General features: G+C 41.4%; 1 protein-coding gene across 2 annotated transcripts in view; it reads right to left on the bottom strand.

The window, feature by feature from the left end:
- Positions 1-19837, bottom strand: part of LOC106956662 (serine/arginine repetitive matrix protein 3-like) — a 50324-nt gene extending 30487 nt beyond the window's left edge. Inside the window, exon 1 of one of the 2 annotated variants that reach the window (XM_015047643.1) lies at positions 19656-19837. The gene's annotated coding sequence lies outside the window, so the exon portion shown is untranslated. Of the gene's footprint in view, positions 1-17494; positions 17668-19655 lie in introns of those variants that run through there. The other variant, XM_015047644.1, reaches the window with a different exon arrangement.
- Positions 19838-22281: the final 2444 nt, after the last annotated feature.

Raw genomic sequence — 22281 nt, 5'->3', positions numbered from 1 at the left:
TTTTTTGGAAATTTATCAGAACAAAAAAAAGAGTCACTGTTTTTTTTTTTTTTTTTTTTTTTTTTTTTTTTTTTTGCTCTCTAAATCAGTTTGTTAGATGCAGGAGTTGAATTAGAAGAAAACTCACATTATGGATTTGAAAGTATTTCTGTGGCTGTCAAATTTGTCACTACACTTTAATCTCCCACAAATAAAAAAAATGTTTATGAACAATGTATGCCTGCATGCCTTTAGTATGTGACAAAGAAATAGCTGATTGAATGATTATTTATTTATTGAACGCCCATGCTAATATAGTACTGACGGATTAGTTGGTGACCCAAAAGTGACTATTATGTATTATATAGCGATATAGTTAGGTTTCAAATTAAGTGCTTACACTTGTTTAAATGGGTAGTTTGGGATCATGTGATTCATACTAAATGTAGACCAGAGAAGACAAGAATGGAAACACCACCCATTAAAGGGATGGTATTAAGTATTTTACAGGGATATAGTGCCATTTTATGGCACTATCAAGTAACTATGTTACCTTCAGTTGTAGTAAAAGTGATGTATACATCAATCATGACAAAAGAAATCCAACTCCTTGAATATGACACTTTGAAATTGGGCCTCTATCTCTTTAAGAAGCTTCTGGTCTTTCTGACACTCCGCCTTCAGGAAGTCATCACAACAACATTTCTGCATTATGCCATTTATAACTGTTATTGTGAATGCTGGACTGAGAAGTAGTTCATATGATAAGTTCAGCAGACGTGCAGCTCCACCAGGTATTTGATAATTGCTGCTGCCGCTAGTCTGAAGGAGGCGACGGTAAGGAGAGCTCAGCTTGGACTCTGCAGCTCCACGAAAGATCTTTGTGGAAATAGGTGCTTTGTATGAGCAATTGGTTAGGTAACTAATTGGGTACCTAACCAATTGGTTAGGTACTCCTAACAACTCAAGGATTCCTCAAACATGCATGAAATAATCAAACCAACACTCTGGATATGTTTTTGACTAGGTAAAAACATCGTAACATGAAATAAAGCTCAAAACTTCAAGTTTACATAGTGAAATTTAATAATTGTTCTTTAGTTTGAGAATGTTTGAGACGTTTGTTTGGGAAGAGTGACCCAAACTACCTAGTGACAAATGTCGAGATTGTTGCAGCACAATATTAAAGGAGTGTTTTTTTTTTGTCTGTGCCATCTTCATTTGAAATATAAATGATTAAAGTTATAATAGTGGACACCATTGTTCTGTTTTGTTCAGTATAAGGGCCTATATCTGTATATGCTTCCATTGTGGGCATCCAGCCACACTGTCTTCTGTTCTTTGCTCTCATGTTTGGCAGAATATACGGTTGGTAAATGCACGCCAAGTCTCCAGGGAGCTAGGGACAGCAGCAGAGCCAACTTGTCAGCACTAGGGTGTGGCAGAGCCATAACACCCTCTATGTGTTGGGGGATTGGGAGGGGTTGGTAGTGGTGGGGGCGTCTCTATAAAAGGACTCGTAAAGGTTAGGTGAGTTGGCTCCTTCTCCTCCAGTGGGCTCCCACTCGGCGCCACAAAGGTTAGACGGAGCCCTCGGCTGCAGCGGAGGTGGTGTGAGAGTGCTGGAAATGTCACCGACACCAACGGCGCTCCAGACGAAGTCGATGCCGACGCAGCAGCTGCTCTGCAGACCGCCGGAGTCTTTGTCACGGAGCCATTTCGACGTGGAGAGGGGTTGGAGCAGTGAGGGGATGGTGCCCCGTGTTTATCTGCCTGTTATATGCACAGCCACCTGCTTGGTTCTGGTGCTGCAAAAAATAACTCAAAGCATTCTTGGAAGGCCACAGCAGGTCTGTGTGTGTTTATGACTCCTTACTTAGACTTCAGTCGTAGCCAAAGCGATATAAACATCTGCAGAAACAACAGTCCCCAAGCATTAGCAGACAAAATGCCTAACCAGATACAGAATCATCCTTCCAGTGTCACTTCCCGTCTGCGTTTCCCCATATGGGCAGCAGCCATGATGGGCTTATTAATCCCCCGGGAGGACAGAGGATGAGTGTGTCCAGGCTTTCTGTGCGTCTATCTGCGCGCGCCCTCTCCTCCCCCCTCCTCACCCATTGCCATCTGTTTCCTGCCCAGCACTCTGGCTTAATTCCTTGCTGCACCCAGGTCTCTCCTGCTCCTCTTTTCCTTTTCTTTTTGGCATTTACATGTAGCATTTCTGAACATCAAACATCCGCGAGTTGTGCCACACGCCTGTCGCTCTCGTCAGTTACAGCGGCTGGAAAGCGGTTTCTGGTTTCCATGGAGAGTTCAACGGGACCGGAATATAAGATATTCAGTTTTTCGGTCCCAATTTTATTTTCTGTTATTACATCTCGTCTTGCAGTTACTAAATGCACATGTTTATTTCTGAGTGATGTATTATTATTATTGTACGCAGGGAGTGGAGATGCTGCAAGCTGCTTTTCTAATCCCCAGAATAATTTGGTTCCCCTGATGCATCTCCTCCGGGCTCTGCTACTAATCCAGTAACAAGGGGAAGTGTGCTCTTGACATTTTGGCTCTCATGGGTGTTTTGCTCAAATTCTACCAGTTCTCTCATTTCAACCCAGGACAATCCCTCAGCTCTCCTCTGCTGCAGACGTGTTACTGGTGTTTAAAGACAACAGGGCTTCAGATTAAACCGAGCTCTACTGGCAGCGACGATTAATCACACTCAGGCTCACTCCGCCCATTTCTGTCCCTTTGCAGCTCAGATGTAGTGTCAGATTCCAGCACTTACCCCGACATTAAAAAGATCACACACTCACTTCTCTCCGCATTCGCTGCAATGTCGTCCGTCTCACGTTTCCCACTTTGTGTTTGTTAATCATATTTACAGCCAGACAAATCCAGCCCTTTTGCCGTCTGTCCAGTTCAAAAAGCCTGAACACCTTCAGCACTCAGAATGGCGCTGCAGATTAATCCCAGGGCTGTTGAGAGAACGAATAAAAGCATTTTTTCTCTTCGGCTGCGTGACCTCGTACACGTTCAGACTCCGGATCAGGGCTTCAAAACAGCCTACAGACTTCATGGCCCGTGATTTTTTTAGAAGCATGCCCCCATCGAGGTGGATATTCCTGCTTCTCTCAAATGGAAGAGCCATTGGGCATGAAATTTCCCCTGACAGCTGACTCCCTTTAAACTCAGTAAAAAGATCTGCTCTAATCAATCGGACGGGGGGCCCTGCGACAAAATTCAGACAAGAGTCGGAGGAAAGGGAAGGAAAAGAAACGCAACGCCTGAGAGCAAAACTAAAATCCTTAATTTAATCAACAACAAAACCACTCTAAATGTGCAATTACTTTTACAAGGTTATGAAACAGGTGAATATTGGTATTTACGCAGCATAACGATGACGTCTATTGACCATTTTGTCCTGACAGAGAGGAGAGAGGACACAGAGTTTTCATATAGCAGAGCTTTGGAGGAAAGCAGGGTTTAAAATGCAACACATCTCCGTCGCTCCCCATTTTTCACTTTAGTGAACAAGCCTGAACCTTACTCTCAATGACAGCCTTTTGCGATGCCTATTAAACCGCCTGAAACGCTTTCACGTTTTGTCACGTCACAACTGAAAACGGCAATGAATTTTATTGGAATTTGAAATGACAGACCAACAAAAAGTAGCGTAAAGCTGTGAAGCAGCTGCAGGTAGAGCAGCAAGCTCTTTTGGACGAGTCTGCACCAGCTTTGCACATCTGGAGGCTGAACCCGTTTCCCTGCTCTTTGCAAAATAGCTCAAGAGCATGTGAGCGTCAAATTTCAACTTTAGACTTTGACAGCACCATTCCAACTCCTGAATATGACCTCATCTGGTCTTTTACTTTCCTATTGAACTAATAACGTTCTTTTGAATTGAATTATTTTGTAGTTATTCTCTGAAACATAGTTTGTTTTTTTTTCTTTTTCTTTCTACAAACTGTGTTTTCTTATACGAGAAGAGCCTTACCATTGTCTCTGCTCCAAAACAAAAAAAGGAACTAATAACAGCACTGCGGAGGATCAAAAGCCTAAGAGGCCTGAACTGCTGACGTAAGACTCCTATAGAGCCTGTAACTTCCCACTTCTGAAAAAGTCAATCTTCACAATAACACTCCTCCAAAATGGGAGCCAGCAGAAATCCTCTAAAAGCTACTGGGAGCCCTTAGACAAAAAAGGGCTGCCAGTGTGTCTGTTTTATCGGATTGGTTAATATAAGTGGGCCCCTGTGGTAAACAGCAGCTCTGACTCAAACAAAAGAGCAGCAGTAAAATGTACCACTTTATCTCAATCTCCGAGATGAAGCCCCTGCCTCGTATCACGTCTCCCTGACAGGAGAGACTCTGCAGTCTCTCCTCGCACCTCTGCGCCAGCGTGCAACAAACAAACAAACCTATTTCTAATTCTGCTAGTTATGGTCCACAGGGAGAAGTGAAGTCAAATATTCACGTGAAAAAACAAGCGGTTGGTGAGGGTCCACGAGCCTCTGGTAGTCTGCAGGGTAAATTACTGTAGCCATGGTGCTGGAGTTTGGCCTTGCTGTGTTTTTGTCCTTGTTATTTCCAGCACACTCTCTCAGCATTACTGTCTCCTGTTGACCGCTTCATTACTGCAGCGCCTCTTCTTTTTCATCCCAGGTACTCTCCAGAGCCTGATACATGCAGATAAACTGAATATTATTCAGAAAAGCAACCAAATCACTGCATCTGCGTTAAACAGCCACATTAACACAATGCATTTTACTTCAACTTAAACTTCTGGTTGCAGAAATGATACTGCTGACCAGATTAACAGTATTTCTACATAGAACAGCAGAAAAACCACTTGATGTGTTTTCCAGTTGCTTTGTTATAGAGATAAAGCCTGAATTTGGAAGTGCAACAATCCCTGATAAATTGTAGAGGGTCTGAATAATAAAGATACGTTTATTTTAATTCTAAAATTGTGAAACTACTTTGTCAGAAATGAATTAAACAAACTCATTTACCTCCTACATTTATGTAGGTGCACACACAGGACAAACAAAATAGTCCAGTGATCTTTCTTTAATTTCTTGCATAGTTGTTGTCCAACACAAATAAACAAAAGAACAGACTAGAAAAGAAAAGAACTAGGAGAAAAGAAAAGAGAAAAAAGAACAGACTAGAAAAGAAAAGAAAGGAACTAAGAGAAAAGAAAAGAAGAGAAAAAAGAACAGACTAGAAAAGAAAAGAAAGGAAACTAGGAGAAAAGAAAAGAAGAGAAAAAAGAAAAGAAAAGAAAAGAAAGGAACTAGGAGAAAAGAAAAGAAGAGAAAAGAGAAAAAAGAAAAGAAAAGTAAAGGAAAGAAAAGAAACTTCCTCTGTGGGAAATTCTGGTGTATGAGCAGCAAAAAGTAGTTAGTATTTAATGCTGGAGCAGCAAAAACATGTATATTTAACTCCTGAACAAAATCCTTGAAAGAAGTCAATATATTCTTAGCTTGGAGTTCTAATGGACACTTGTGAAGCACAAGAAAATTACAAATTCACCAGCAACAAAAAAGAAACTGCATTTAAAAGAATCAAAATATGAATAAGATTCTGTTTGAAAAATAATCGAAAGAAAATAATATAACAGTCTCCCTGTGTTTCTTCTTTTTGTTGTTGTTGGTTTTATTAATGGACCTGTTTTAAATTTTTATTGCACTCCCTCATATTGGAATCAGCTCAAGATTATGTGCACAAACAAAGGATATGACCTTGGTTTTAAATGCTCACAGTGTACAGACAGAAAGTATAAGTATTTACAAATTTGATTAAATAAAATAAAGGATAAAACAAACAGAATGTGCTTGTATGTGTATGTGAAACCTTGTGGTGTTCTTTAAAGGGGCATGTTATAATCTTATTCTCTCATTAAAAACATGCCTGGAGTCTTGCCTTGTTTCTTTCATGCATGTTTGAGAAATCCTTAAATCTCCCATGGCAACCACTGAGCTGTGCAAAACACCTCAACGCCACCTTCGAGATGCAGCTCCTCCTCAGAGCTACAGTTTTCAAGCTTCCAAGCTCCCACCTCACAGACCACCTCTCTCCTGAGACCTCCCCCCCCCTAGCTCCTTCAGACTAGCCAGCAGCAATTAGCAAACACCTGGTGTAACTGCACATCTGCTGAGCTCTTCATACTTCTCAGTGCAACGCTGAGGAGCCATGTTGTGATGACCTCCTGAAGATGGAGGGTCAGAAAGAGCAGGAGTTTCTTAAAGAGACAGAAGCCCGATTTCAAAGTGTTAAATTACAAAGTCAAATTTCTTTGATGGGGCTGCACACTGGTGCAGTAGGTAGCACTGTTGCCTTGCAGTAAGAAGGTCCTGGGTTCGATTTCCGAACTCGGGTCTTTCTGCATGGAGTCTGCATGTTCTCCCTGCACATGCGTGATTTCTCTCCGGGTACTCCGGCTTCCTCCCACAGTCCAAAAACACGACTGTTAGGTTGATTGGTCTCTCTAAATTCTCCTGTGTGTGCATGGTTGTTTGTGTTGCCCTGCGATGACCTGTCCAGGGTGAACCCCGCCTCTCGCCCGAAACGTTCGCTGGAAACAGGCACCAGCAACCCCTCCCAACCCCACTAAGGGACAAGAGTGTAAAGAAAATGGATGGATGGAATTTCTTTGATGTCATGTTTGATACATTGACCAACATAATTGGTCAGAGTGACTGCTTGTGGTAGCTCAATCAAACTGATCAAAGGAGGAGACGACATGAGATGGTAGGACAACATGAGTAACGTCTCACCATGCCTAATGTAAATGCAACGCACGGCAGATGACATGCTTCGCTAAGATAACCTTCTTTCAGATGCAGAAATAAAACAGTCCATGTTACCTCGTGCCGATCTGATACAACTGCATAGCTCTAACGCTCATCTTGGATTTTTTTCCCCCCTCAGAGGGTCTGCTGAGCAGTAGATAACAGGCTCAGTGGGGGCTACCACATTTCAGGCTCCTCTCTCCTTGCAAATCAGTCCAATATCAGGTTTGAATTCACAAACTTTGCCTGGGAGACGCTGTCTGATAGAGCTCCTAAATAATTCACCAGCCACTATCCTTGGCTGATATGTGTAAACTCTGTCTGAGGAGATACAAGAAGGCTGCCCGGCTGTCTGAGAGGGCAGAGTCACGTAGGGCTTTTAGTTCCTCTCCTTTACAGACACTGAAAATACATCCATCTGTGCTGTTCTTCACCTTCGTATTCACTTTTTGTAGAGAACTCATTGCGTCTAATTTAACTCAAGTGCACAGCCAGGCCTGTAGAAATGCTGCTGGTAAAATCAATTAAGTTACAATATAAAAGTCTGAAGCAGAATTGATTTTTGTTTGAAAGGAATAGACAAGGCTTTTGAGAAAAGGTTCAATCAAATATTTCTTAAGACTGTGTGGTATGATCCAGAAACACAAGCTCTTTTTTTTTACCCCCTTAATTAGCCGTCGTACGTAAGAAAAGCTCAGTATAATTATGTACATGTAAACTGATGAAAAGGTCTCCTGGAAATGACCTTTACATACAATGGCAGCAAAAAATAATTAAAAATCATCCTTAGTTATTCTTTTAGACACTTATTTAAAAGAAAATATTACAATATCTGGCAACTTATTTGCCCCCCGCAAAAAAAAAAAAAAAAATCAATCTTGAAATATAAAACTAAACCCTGCAGCTCTGTTATATTTAATAAATGCCTAGTATATGAACTGAAAGGAAACTGTCCAGGGTAAACTACCCTGGATAAACCAATAATTAGTATAGTTTTTAAAGCTTGAAGCAGTGAGGCAAGTTAAAATATTGATGATATTTCAGCGCATCTGAACACACAGTAATTTAAGTATTTTTCCATTTCTTGCACAAAAATATGTAATAGTTGAACCTTTTGTTCCATTATGACACTTTCTACCTTTGAAGTTTTCTTGAGCCAGATTTGTAGATTCAGATCATTAAAAGCAATCACTGTCTAGACTTTCCTATTGAAGCGGAAAAAAACTGAAAAAAAACACACACAACAAACACACAAAGCCCTAAAACTAGTTTTGAAATCCTTTTAATAGATTATCTCTGGTGTGTTGAGCTTTGCAAAGCGCCCATTTCTTTGTTCAAAAACGAAAACACATTAATCCTGCTTTAAACGCAGGTCAGATTTTTAATTGTCAACTTTATGTCTCTTAGAAATTTGCTACCATCTTCTCTTATATGAATGCATTCTTATTTGTGCTCTGAATAATAACTTCGATATGTGGACCTGAGTGTTTTTTTTTTTTTCAAATAAATATCTTCTCCTTGTCACCATTTCCTACTGATTTCTCCATACCAATCAATTCATAAACGCTCAGTAAGTACTGAGGTCGTTTACTTAAACAGGTTACCATTCACAGAAACATCTGTTTACAGGGTCTAACACGGCAGGAATATTCAATTAACTTTAACTTATTCATGCAGAGACAGACTGACTGTTTCACCCCCATCCCCCGTCCCACCAGATGTCTGTTTGACAGGCTGTAGAGAGCAGACTAGCTGCTTTGAGCGCACACACTCCTGACCACAAGACACAAAAAGCAGTGCCACTCAAAACCCGCACGCAGGTTTCGGTTTTACACCGAGGTCCCTCTGCTACCAGAACCCGCTGGTGCGCACCAGCTCTGGAAGCAGGCTGCTAATTCAGCCTCGGCCGGCATTAATGGCAGAAAGAGCTGCGAGGATCGCATCCGGCTGCGCTGATGGAAAATTCCCAGAGTGCTCTGCAACGGGAAAAGACAGCAAAAGCAGACTCTTTTGCTCCCAGCATCACCTTTTCCTGCTTCTATTCCTGTGTGTCCTTGGCTGGGTTTTTCTTTTTCTCCTCCCTGTCTCTCTGGGGTAAATAAAATGGATTCTGCCACATGCTGAAGCTCAGCACTGATGGCATTTGGTCTTCTGCACCTGTCACTGAAAACAAACGATGGCGACACAAAGTTCCTGCAAGTAATTATAAGCGCTGTGTTTGTATAACGGCAACTGCTTGCTCTAAATGGAAGCTGCGGATATGCAACATGATTCAGATTAAGCGCATAAAGCGCAGACGGAGACTGTAGAGAGATTATACCAGCCTGCTTTTGTAAACAGGGGTTTTAATGGCTGAGCCAGCGAGGTTAGTGTTCTCCAAACAGGCCATTACTGGAGCTCTGTCTCATTTCCTCAAGTGACAGATGCTCCCTGAGTCATCATCTTATCTCTGGCCGATCCTCTTCTCCACATCACCCACTCAGGATTATGACAGTGGCAGAGGGGCTACCGAAAGGATCGTTTCTCCCACTCACTCTTTTGTTTTATCTCCAATATCCATCGCGCCGGAGGGCCCTCTGAGGAATACTGGCAAACAAAAACAATCGACAGCCATTTACGGCGGCGACGTGTGCAATAGGGCATCATCACGGCATTCGCAAACAAAGCGTTTTGGTGACATGCGCCTATAGATCTTCTGAAGCAGTTTGGGTCCTGTGCGTGGATTTGAGTGGTCCGTTTGACACGGATTTCTTAGCTAATCTGCATAGACAGATTAGCTAATTTTATCTTTTCTTTAACAACACTGTAAAAGCTTTAAGCACAAACAAACTGTTGTGCAGTGGAGGAACAATAATGATTCCAACAGATTCTAGTTTCATTTCTTATCAGAAACAAAATGCTTTGTTAAATGGAAAATTTTGCAGCATTCAGAATATGACTGCACATAAGTAAAGGCTATGATTGCTCACACTGTGACAAAAACAAATCTGGATTTTTTTTTAAATTTATTTAGCATCAACAAATCAAAAATGATTAAGGATGGAGTGTGAATGAGAAAAGTAGAATTACAAATAAATGGCAGCGGTTTTATTGCAACTTTGGTTATATTAAATACAGAACGAGAAGCAAAATGATGTGAATAAAACGAGACCAGATTACAGCGAAATGACGCCATTAACAGTCATGAACCATTTTACATGCAAGAGCCAAGTAAACAGCGCAATAAACTGTGTTCACATCACGCAAGAAGGCGTTTACTCAACTGAAGGTGTGCCTAATAACAATAAAATGATATATTAAAGTTGCTTATGGAGCATTTAAAGTGACTGGTTGGATTTAAAATTCAGCTTTGTTCCTGTTTAAACAAAGGAGGACAGGAAAGAGTCAAAGACCTAAGAAGGGTTGGCAGGGAGCACACACACGAAATGAGTTTTTCCACCCACTCCTCTTTGTTCCAAGGCCTATTTGGGGGATGCTAAATGTGTGAAGGGAGAGGGTAATTTTCCAAAGACCCCCCAGAAACACACACACACTCCTCATTCACCAGCAAGTCTCCCCAGATGACCCACATCCACATCGTATCCATCCATCCCTTCGGCCCCTTTCATCAATAAACCTTTTAACTTATATCACTGTGAAACGTCTAATGCGCAGAGAGTTTTCCTCTGATCGGTTTCAATGCTTTCCAGAAACAAAGGTTGATCTAACAGCTCAACTTCTCCCAGAGAGTCGTCTGGTCAAAATAAAACACTCAAAGTAGGGCAGAAATGATAATTGTAGGCCTTTTATTCATTTGGGAAAATGTGTTGTTCAGCTGACCCAGTTCAGAGCTGCAGACTCCTAATGATCCGTCCTGACTGCTTCAATTTCTAATACTTAAATGAGGAGCAGAAACCTCACCTTAAGGCCTCGATGTCTTTGGTTCTACTGTGGGTTTACTGATAGAAAATGATTCACGGTAGCATATAAATCTTGCTTTATTACTGTTGTAAAACATGCTCTGATAATTCTGTGAACAATTATAAGAACGGACTGATTGCTGGACTGTCACATTTATAAGCTGTGTAATATTTTCCTTTCAGTTCAGAATTGTGTTGCTCCATAACATAAAATCAAAATGATAAAACACTGAAGTCTGTGGTCGTAACCTGGCAAAACAGGGGGAAAAAGTGCATGTTGGCAATTAGTGTGGGCTTCTACAATGCTTTCTGATACCAGCATTACTGAGACAATGATTAATATTTCATAGTGAACCACAGCCACAAGAACCTTTCTGGATCTGTTGCATCAAATGTGATTTTAAAGAATCATTCGCTCAAATATATGAATGAACGATGAAATAGACAATATTGTTTTCTGTGTGTGGAAACGGTGATAGAGGAAAGTGTGTGTGTGTGTGTGTGTGTGTGTGTGTGTGTACTTGTTTAGCTAATCTGGCATATTTACAAACCTTCTGAAGAAGTTATCTGAAAATCAGGGGTTAGGTTTTGAGGCAAGTTGTGTAAAATGAATGGAAGTCATGCAAAGTCCCAAAATGGATGGAAATACAAACTTACGTGTGTGTGTGTGTGTGTGTGTATTCTTGTATATTCTAGATATAGAGGACCATTATAACCATTTTTACCTGAAAAAGATGGTCATTTTTAGGAAAAACGACGTTTCCCTGGTTTTTACTTTTTTCAGTTGCGATGAGCTCCTAAACTAGGCTTAGAGTCATGATGTGAATTAAGTTCTGGTTAGGGTTAATAGAAGTAGTAATGGTTCAGAGTAGGGAAAATGTCTGTGTTAAGCAGCTACTAAAATGAATGGAAGCCTAAACAAAGTCCTCAGCAGGATGTGTGTGTGTGTGTGTTTAATACCTTGGAGTGAGCAGCAGATGGTTTTGTGTTGGGCGTAGCAGCTGCTGCCGCTGCCCCTCTCTCTATTCTTTCCTGTGTCCGGCCCCCACACCCACACACAAACACACAAACTGCTCCTGAAATGTACACAGCAGTCACCTGACGTAACTGGACGCCGATCCGCTTCATTATTTATCAGCTCGCTGACACGAACGGCCCTGATAAGTCTCAAACAGAGCCTCATCCTTTCCCCAGAGAACGGATGAACGTGCACGTTGTGACATCGTTCCTAAATTATGAGGGTAAAAAGGTTCAGAGATGAACTATGAGTGCTGGGATAAAAGGGATAAAGCATTTAACCGCTTCGCCCCTTCATCCGTCCATCTTTGTTTCCCCCTTCTTACTCTTTAACTCCCTCCTTCACCTCTCCACCTAGATGCAACTTCAAAGCAGCTCTGGAGTCAGTTGGATAGAGGAAGAGGGTCCTTTGGGGGACCTATGGCAAACACACACACACAGTACACACACTCAGAGCCAGAAGATTGCTAACAAGCAGTCAAACCGTGCCCTTTGAGGAGTAACAGTGTGAACGCTTCAAAAGGGCTCGACTCAAAAATGAGCGCAGCCTCTTTTCTTGACTGCACCGACTTCAACAATGCGGTTTCATGTGCTCTTCACAGCACACACACACACACACACACACACCAAAAAAGACATCCCCCGTGCCCACACACAGATGATCACTTGACAGAACATCAGTCTACTGCCAAAAAAAAGCAGATACAGAAGTAAAAGCAAGACTAATGTTAGGCTTTCCATGAAAACTTCAGCGGGTGGTTATTATTTAACGTTTATCAGTGTGAAAAGTTGATTTGAGAAAAGAGAAAAGGAGGTATAAATTATTCAAATCGCAGCCAGTTTTAAATTTAATGTCTTTTTTTTCCCTGCCTCTTGATGAAGATGTATCTGGGGCGGAGCCGTCTTTGATCAGGAGATGAAGCAGACGCTCTCTTGATCTTCCATCTCGGCTTAAATACTCCTCACAGTCGGGTAGCTGACCCGAAACCTCAAGTTCTGTCCTGAAAAGTACTGAGAGAAAAACTCAATTAACCCTAAATTGACTGGTGTGATCTCCAAGAGAAAGCGATGTTTTATGAAAGGCCAAAAATAATACAGGATTATGACGGGTCAGGTGAGAGAATAATAAAGGTGAAGATAGTGACATAAAGAAGAAAAAAACTTAAAGCTGCACCAATCAAATAGTTTGACAAATCTGATTTTTCAATGGCAGAATTAGTAGTTTTGTGTTTATTTTTTTTTTAATTAAAGAATTACAAGACAATACAATCTAAAAATAGAGATTTTTAGTCAGAATAATGTCACCAATAAAGTAAATACATTGAATACCATCCATCTCTGCAACAATGGATGCACAGCAACTTGCTTTTAGCTGACTAGTTAGTTGGGCTGTCAGCTCAGGTAGCCAGCCTGCAGTAATCTGCTTAACTTAGATGCAGCTTCTAGTTTATTAACTGTAGCTTTTAAACAGTTTCCCTCAACCGTCTGTATCTTTTGTGCCTTGAAAAAGGTCCAAATACCTCTACCTGGTATTCTTATTAAACTCAAAGTGCAGCAAACCACACTCTGTAGGCTGGCGCCTTCATAAAACAAAAACAGTGGGAGTATTTAGTTTGTAACCCAAACTTTCCTCTGCTCGCCTGGTCGGTGCATCTCTACAAAACCCCTCCCGCTCAGAAAGCTTATATAGAAAAAATGAATTCGCCCAGCAGGAAAACCTCCTTCTAGCTTAATACAAGGTAATGCGGGTCAGCAAAGCCGTTGGGATATGTCTGAGTGCATTGCTGCCAAGAGTATAATGACTTACGCGGAGCAGTCCCCGGACGGCTCCTTTCCTTTGACAGTAAAAGCTTTAATTCTGAGCCTACATTTCATTTGCTGCTTCTGTCTGAAATTGCACTGCCTCTTCACTGCCAATCACAGTAATGTGCACTTCAGCTCGGCTGTCTGGGTCTGTTGTGCCTCGACCCGGCTGCTCGCCCCTCAGATGGGAAAGCTTTTGGCGAGCATCAATAACGTCTCCTGCTCGGAAAGCAGAAAAAGCTCTAATGTGTATTAGTCTATGATCATTTATTGCAGTCCAGGACGGACATTTTAGTGGCTACGTCATGAATTGAGCAGCACACTCCTTTCATTGGACCGTGTACGTGCTAATGTGGCTTCCAGTACAGAAATCCTGCTTCCACATCACAGGCTGTTTAAAATTTGCCCAGTGGCTGATTTTATTTCCCCGTTTCCCTGCTGGCGTGGATTTAAAGGTTTTGTTCTACACGGTGTGCATGAGGCATCCCATCAGGCGCTGTTGTGATGACGTTTAGCCTCGATTCGCGGTAGAAACCATCAACACTGTGGACTTGGCCAAATAACACTTCCCAGGAGGAAAAGGAGAAAACAGAAAGGTGTTAATTTGAAGTCAGAATGTATTGTTTTACCGTGAATTCACAGCCAGTGCTCTGATTAAATATAATTGTTGGGGTTAAAATGTAACAAAATACTGTTTGGGTTTTTAAGTTGTGCATTTCATCCGTCCTATTTTCAGAGTGGGTTGGTTATACAGGGAATATTTTTAATAGTTTAGGGAAAAATATTGGATTATATGAACAAGTTTGGAATTATTGTGGATTTTCTCTAATTCACCCACAAAAGATCAAATTTATACATACAGAACTAAATATGGTATTATTTATAATTTGGCATTCCCAAATCTGATAAAGCTCTTATCCTCAACTCCAACGACTCTCTAATCACATGGAAAGACTTAGATTTAAAAAGCAGTGGCAAAGCAAGTGAGGTGGATTAGCAGCGCTTGACAACAACTGATGGTGTCATCCAAAATGTTGATAAAAGTAGGTTCATATAATTTAGGGGTTTTTTAAACAAACTCCTTTGCCATCTGTCAGTAAAGTAGCTCACAAAAACTACGAATTGGTCTCTAGTTTGGCTTCTCTTCCTTCTAAACTCTCACAAACCAACACATTTAGAGCGCAGGTCCTCTTCTGCCGTCACTGCTGCAAATAATCTGTATCACCCAACTGTCAAGAGCTTGAACAAACCATTAGCGTATAAAAAGACAGCTGCAGTAGGGAGAGAGAGGAAAGAGAGGCTGGTATAGAGTGGCTCTTCTTTTTTTTTTTTTCCCCATCGCAGGCTGGGGACTATAGATTTGCTCTGCTAACATGTTAGGTGGGTGTAGGCGCTGAAGCACCGAACTAAGAGAGCGAGCTCTACACAGTTGTAGAGTGGCTAATGTTGGCAATCTCCGCCAGCGTCGAGGAGATTCACAGACTCGAACTTGGAATATCAGAAATGAGTCATGCTCTCCAGCTCCAGAAGCTGGCTACAACAGACGCCGAGGACGCAGAGAGAGAGAGAGAGTTGCCTCACGGTGAAGCAGAACGGAACAAAAACAACATAAACTCCCACACTGAATCTGAATGCAAGGGAAAAACAAAAACAAACAGCACTTGGTGATGCATGTGCTCTCCTGCAACGGTGAGAGGGATGGGGATGAGGAATCAAATACAAACTCCTCAAAGGAAAGTAGGAGAGGGTGTGTGTGATCGTGTGTGTCCGTGCAGAGGGTGTGGGATAAAAGTGGATGAGAGTTATCATTCGTAGAACAGAAGGAGTGGCGCGACAGCAGCAGAGATGGAGGCGGGGCGGAGGGAGGGAGTTCCTTATAGAAAACGCTTCAGTAAGCTCCGATGACAGGAGGAAGGAGGCCAGCTTTAACTGAGAAGTTTCCTTTTGAAGTTTCAGATGAGAAAACATGACACAAACATTAAAAATGCTTCAGACCAAATATGTATGAAAGAGCTGATTCGTTAGGATTCTCCCCGAGGATTCCTGATCCACTCTGCTGAAAGGTAATTAAAGCGAGGCTTAAGGAAAGGAGATCGGGGTGGAATTTGTAAATTGGCCACAGATGATTATCTGTTTAAGTCTTCACCACTTGCAAATCTCAAGTTAATGGCGTAGACTTGGACTTAATTTATTGTCATTGCACAAAAACACAACAGTGAATTTGGCAACGAAATGTTGTCGCTTGGCTACCAGAGTAGACAGAAAAAATACTGAAAAACTACAAGTGTGGCTATAAAAACACATACGTATTGTAAATATATAAATAATAACACTGCTCTGGAAAAACACAGAGACCACTGCAAACTTAACAGTTTCTCTGATGTTACTTTTTATAGGTACGTTTGAGTAAAATTAACATTGTCCTTTTATTCTATGAACTACTGACATGTTTCCGAAATTCAAGGAAAAAGTTTGTATTTATTTGCAGAAAATGAGAAAAAGTCAAAATCACGAAAAAGATACAGTGCTTTCAGACCTCAAATAACGCAAATTAAACAAGTTGATGTTTATTTAGAAAGAACAACACTAATGTTTTAACTCAGGAGGAGTTCAGAAATCAATATTTGGTGGAAAAACCAGGAGGTTTTCAATCCAGTTTTTCCAGAGCTGTATATTGCTAAATATATATGCAAGAGGCAAAACTAAAAACAATATTGAACTGGTAAGACAGTCAGTAAAACATTGAATTTATCATTGAATTTAGTAACATTTTTGCCTCTCTAAGTTTAAATGTTTGCCAAGACCCACTTGTCTATCAATAAGGTCAACTTTTTACATTTCTTTCTTCCTTTTTATTTGTAAGGTTTTTCCTTTGCATCACCCTGAAAACCAACCACAGTTGTAAAAAAATTAATTGGCAGCATAATGCTACATAAAGGCTACCTGTTGGACGGTGAAAAAGACTGGAAACTGGGCTGGAGGTTCACTTTCCACAAGGACATTCAGGCAAAACATTCAGCCAGATCAAAGCGTTTTTATGTCTCAAAATGGCCCAGTCAAAGTCCAGACATCTCATGAGAATCTGTAAGCGTACTTGAAAACCGGCGTTCTATGCGTCTCCTGTGTAGTTTTGTTGGATAAAATCCCAATAAAATATATTGCAAACATGTCAGGTAGCTGTAAATCCCAACGAAATGCATTGTGTTGTTACAAAATGTGTACTTTTGCTGTAAGTGGAATATCGGAATAGTATGGGATGCATAATGTAAAAAAAAATAAAAAAAACCCACTTTCGAATATTTCAAACCTCTGTGCAACACATATTGGGGATAAGCCTCATTATGAGTAAAAATCCAGGTTTAAACCTACCGGATTTTCTGCTTAATCCTTTGAACAAGGGCCTCAACGTCTGAATTATTGCAAATCATAAAGTAATTTCGGAGGCCGACTTTCCTGCAGCTTTAAAATCAAACTCCATTATACGAAACGGCCTTCTTCGAACAAGCCGACACAGACCTGCTGCGCTGCGAGTACCGCAACACTCTTCTTCCGCAAAGGCACATAATCTCAGACCTGCGCTGTGAGAAAACGTCTGGCGGTTGCGCTTTTAGGCTCGGCGGCAATCTTAACATCCTTCCTCCGCTCTGCCGCCTGCTCAGATGTGCCCCCGCGTGCTCTCTCTCACCCTTCGGGGCTTCGCCCTTCAGGAGAGCTGAAGTAAGAGGAATTAGGACAGGAGGAGGAGCCGCGTGAGTGTGTGTGTGAGACGACGGAGGCAAGGAGGGACGGCGAGGAGCGTCGCTGAGATGCTGGGAAGCGGTAGGGGGGAGTGTGGGATATCACCGCTGATCTGAACATGAGGCAGGCAGGAGGCAGATGCTCCGAAAGACGAGAAGCAGGATGAGAGTCAGGAGGCAGCGGAAGATGGCATTTCTCTCACACCTCTATGAGCAGCCGCATCCTAATGCAAGCTAATCCCTCTATCAGCCTCTCACCTCACCTGGTCCTATCTCTCCAGTAGCGGCACTGTGACAAAATGGAAGGCTGCGTTTAGAGATACGCTCCACGCTCTGGCTCGGCCGGGTCGGACCGGCGCAGTGGAGCTCGGAGCGCTGTGCAGCCACAGGGATCACGTCAGGGTTGTCACCGTCCTGCCTTTTCTCTCTCACACACACACCCACACACACACACACACAGAGAGAGAGACAGAAGAACACACGCTCCCGCTGACTTTTTTGTTCCTCCACTCAGCAGCATGTCGCAAACCAAGCGCTGATTACTGATTCGCAGGGCGCTCGTACAGATGGAGGCATGCATTCAGCTGGTATGTAGACGCTGCAGAGAGACTCACACTGCGTATCCTAATTTCACTTCCAGTTTCTAATATTATCAGTAATGTTTTATTTATAAATGATCAGCAAATAAATGTGGTCAGCCCAAGAGAAAAGCACCGACTGTCTGCTTTCAACAAGAACCAAACCAAAAATTGTCCATTATTTTACCTCAGGTTGTCTAGAAGTTTAGGTGGAGAATTGTTTCAGTTCTATTCAGAAATCCTTTATTGATCCCAAATGGAATATAAATGTTGTTGTAGCTCAAATCACAAGTTTCTTCAAAGGGTTATTGTAGATGGTGATGGCTGTGGACATCTTATCGATTAAGGGGAACAACTCACTCGTGATTTTTGCAATTCTGTCAGATTAAAAACATTTTGCGTTGGTATTTTACACCATTTGAAAGAGACAAAAAAGCAATCCCAAGCAAAATATTAAATGAACTCTATTCTCTGCATGGTGACGGAGACTGTGCACACTGCAAACTGAAATACTTTCAAAATCACTTTCAACACAGCAAAGCACGGTGATGGTAGTATCATGCTGCCAGGTGTAAATGTGCTCCACACCTCCCTCTTTGTCCTTTGTTGTATTTCTGAGACTGCTTCATCATCACTTACTGCTGCTAATGTAATAAAATATTTGTGGTCTATTCAGTGGATATAAAAGCATTTTTAGAGAAGACCAATAAAAAAATCATTAATATCTGCAATAATGTGGAAAATGCTTTAAAAAAAACCTGAAGCTATTAATTAATTATAATTTGTTTGCATTAAAAAAATATGTAAAAATGAGTCACTAAGCTGACTGTAGGCTATGGGCCAGAAGAAAGATGCTGGAGTAAGCCCTGCTTCAATCTACACCCAAGATTGAGTTGCTTCAGTCCTTTTATCCTTTTTGCAAAATATTTACATTAATTAAATTACATTTTTTTAAACTACAAATTTGACATGATTACATGGTGTTTGACAATTTGTTGTAACTATGTACCAACTCCCTTTTGACTACCGTTAAGCAAATACATCTATCATTATAGATAGACAAAGCAAGTCAAGTCTAATTCCTATGTTCCAAACTAAACGACCTTTTGTGTAAAGTTTTATATTTTAAGAAATTTTAATACAAAATATTTACCTTTTTTACTATATTTCTGTTCTAAACGTCACCCATACAACATAAAAATGAAAATGGCATCTCTTTTATCTAAAGTATTGTTTATTTTTTAAAGGCGTTGCAATGCTTTTATTTTTGTTTTCATGGTACCAGTGGTAGCTTTAAGATACTTTTTAGGAGTCCGGAAGAAGTGAAAAATAAAACTGACGTCTACAGCACGAGCCATGATTGTAACTTACCCTGAAAAAGCGAAATAAATAAATAAATAAATAAATAAATAAATAAATAAATAAATAAATAAATGTTCCACAAACAAGCAGAGAGGCAGTTCAATGAAATACAGCACGCGCCTTAATCCACATGAACAAAAATGGCTCCGGAAATATTAAATGTCCCGCAGCGAGGTGAGACCAACATACAAGCGCCAGCTGGCCACTGTGTATCGACAGACGGAAATAGGAGTTATAAAACCTCAGCATCATCCGCAGAGCTCGGAGATGCTGCTGCCTGGCTAAAACACGGACTCCCCTCAGCCTTCTCTGCCACTGCTCCTCCTCGCGTCACTTATAACGGGAGGTAAACATACGGGGCCGCAACCAGAACGTAAACACCCCTTATGCTGCTATCCCGTATTTATGAAGCCAGGAGGAAAAGGGAGAAGCCCGTCAGTCTGCTCCAACTTAATCCTATTTGAGCCTTGTTAACAACTCTTACCTTGTCCCTGCTCCTTTGTCCTGTTGCGGTCGGTGTTTCTGCCGGATATCGGTGTGTATTCTCAGTATATTCGTGTATCTGGGACTCGGGTGTGCGCTGGTGCTGATGGTGAGCCGCAGCTTCGGTCCCTCCGCTCGGCTTGTGGTGCTGAAGTGGACAGCGCTTCGAACAGCTCCGGGAACAAAAACCCTTATATGGGCTTCTCCGCCCTCGTCACAGTGCATAGCGCCCTCTGTCAGAGCGGAGGAGCGCCTACAGCACAGAGGTGACATTGAGCACAACGAGTAAATTATTCCCATTTTAACGACACAGGAATTGATTTTTAGATTTTTTTTTATTATTATTTTTGTTTTGGTTATGGTTATTAACTAAATCCTTAATTAAAACTACAAAAAACAAAATCAGCATTTTCATTAGGACCTAATTTATGATGACAATAAGTCAACATCTATACCAGTGGTGCCCAAAGTCGGTCCTCAAGGGCCGGCATCCTGCATGTTTTAGTTCTCTCCCTGGTGGTAGTAACCTTTTCAGCATATCAGTATTCTTCTTAGGCCTCTAATGAGCCATCATTGGATCCAGGTGCGATAAACCAGTAAGAGAATTAAAACATGCAGGATCCCGGCCCCGACTTTGGGCACTACTGCTCTATACAGCTAGGACCCTTTTGCATGTAATCATGATATAAATGTAAAACTCAATGTGTGCTGTCGGTACTGTCTTCCCATGTATAGACAGCGAGTTGAACAAAGCTGACAAGTGAGATGTTAAAAGGTTGAGATATTGCTTTATAGAGAAACCTCAATCTAAACACTGAAGTTTAAGGTTGCAATGTGACAAAATATAAAAAGATCAAGAAGTATGAATGCTTTTATAAGGAGCTGTAACTAGAAGAACACAAAATCATGTAAGCAGAATACAAGGCACTGACTTTATTTATGAGCAAGGGGAGAAATAATGTTTTATATATGCAAGTCAGCCTGAGAGTAACTGTAGAAGGCCACTGGTTTAAAACACAATTATAAGACACACCAGGCACGGAGCTATGGGGGGGGCTGAGGGGGCGGCTGCCCTGGACCCGGGTCTGGAGGAGCCAGAGAGGGAGGAATGGTTTCAAGTCGCTTTAATGTCTGATTATAGACAGAGAAAGTGCGCCCTCGCCTGTTCAGAAAGGTGTATGTAATGTTAAAGTTACTGTCCCTCCATGGAATATATAGTAGTCAGTCCCAGTGACTGTTTGACTCACGGTTTAGCCAATGTGCTTCCTGGGTAAAAATGAAACGAGAAACGCTCAACAGTGTCCAGCAGCGCAGGTGATACACGTGAGGGGCCCGGTCATTGGCCCCGCCCCCCGGCACAATATACATGTAAAATTAAGTCACCATTGCTACAGTGATTGACAGCTCTACATGTGTCACAGAAATTAATGTACAGTATGCAACATGTATTTATGCAATATATAATATATGTATATGGTAAAACTTTAAGCACACATCACATTTAGTATTAGTTCTGGGTGAGTTGGAAGTTTAATTGAAAATATGATTTACTTTTATTCACTACAAACAGTCTTAGAAGTGAGCATCGAATCCAAATCCAGCCTTCCAGTTGTGTTGGTCCGCTATGGAAAGCTGATTTTGTCATTAATCATGATACCTGCTGTTCAAGAAATGCTGTCAAAGGCGCCACCTGGAGTTTATTAAGCAACACTACACACACAAATATCTATAATCAGAAGGAAAATATAAAGAAATGAGGGCTTATTAAGGGCTCAAAGGGGCTAAATCATTTGTCTACATAGCTATGTAAGTAGTCAATATAATACTGCAATAAATATATTAAATGTCTCAAAAATGTATGTGTATGAATAAATATGTCAGTAATTTATAAAATACAAAAGTGATTAAATCTGTATATCACTGATTAAAACTCAAATTTACAATGTGTTCAAATCATATCTAATGGGCTCTTTGCGCGTACGGCGCAGACGTCATATCCGCATTCTTGTTTCCGCTTTGAGTTACCATAACAACTAGAAAAGACAAGATCGTATTTCAGGAGCAAATAAAGCAATACTATGAACATTGTTGTCTTCCAAATATAATGGGCTTTTAAGTTTTCATGGATTTCCAAGCGATCCTGAATTAAGATGGTGACTTGTAAATATTCATCGCTACCAGTTAAAGCTAACACTGCACAGCAAAGTTTGCAACCTTCACTTCACTCCGGATCAGCTTCTTCAGCCTAAAACTACCGGGGGATACGGATGGTAAATAAAGGAGCCGTCCCTGAGTTATTTCCATGAAATCAACTGTATTCAGAATATGGGAGGGAACGAGTGAGCAGACCAAAGCCAGACAGCCAAGCAACTGATCCGCCTGTACACACTGCGGTAAACGCATGGTCACAACTACATATTATTCAGGTATATGCGAACACATCATCGGCGCGTCGCCCTCTCCAGACGGGGTTTTGACGCCCCCTCTGGTGCAGCGCCCATATGCGTTGCATGCGCTGCATGCCCACTTTTTGCGCCACTGTGTAAACGCCGTCCTATTTGAGCTCTTCACAAGAAGCATGTAAAAGTAATAAAACTAAATAACACGGATGCCTTAAGGAACACATC

Source organism: Poecilia latipinna, unplaced genomic scaffold (assembly GCF_001443285.1).
Source record: "Poecilia latipinna isolate Pla-1442-1.1 unplaced genomic scaffold, P_latipinna-1.0 Scaffold837, whole genome shotgun sequence".
Classification (NCBI taxonomy): domain Eukaryota; kingdom Metazoa; phylum Chordata; class Actinopteri; order Cyprinodontiformes; family Poeciliidae; genus Poecilia; species Poecilia latipinna.
The sequence above is the reverse complement of the archived record's forward strand: the minus strand, read 5'-3'. Positions and strand labels throughout refer to the sequence as shown.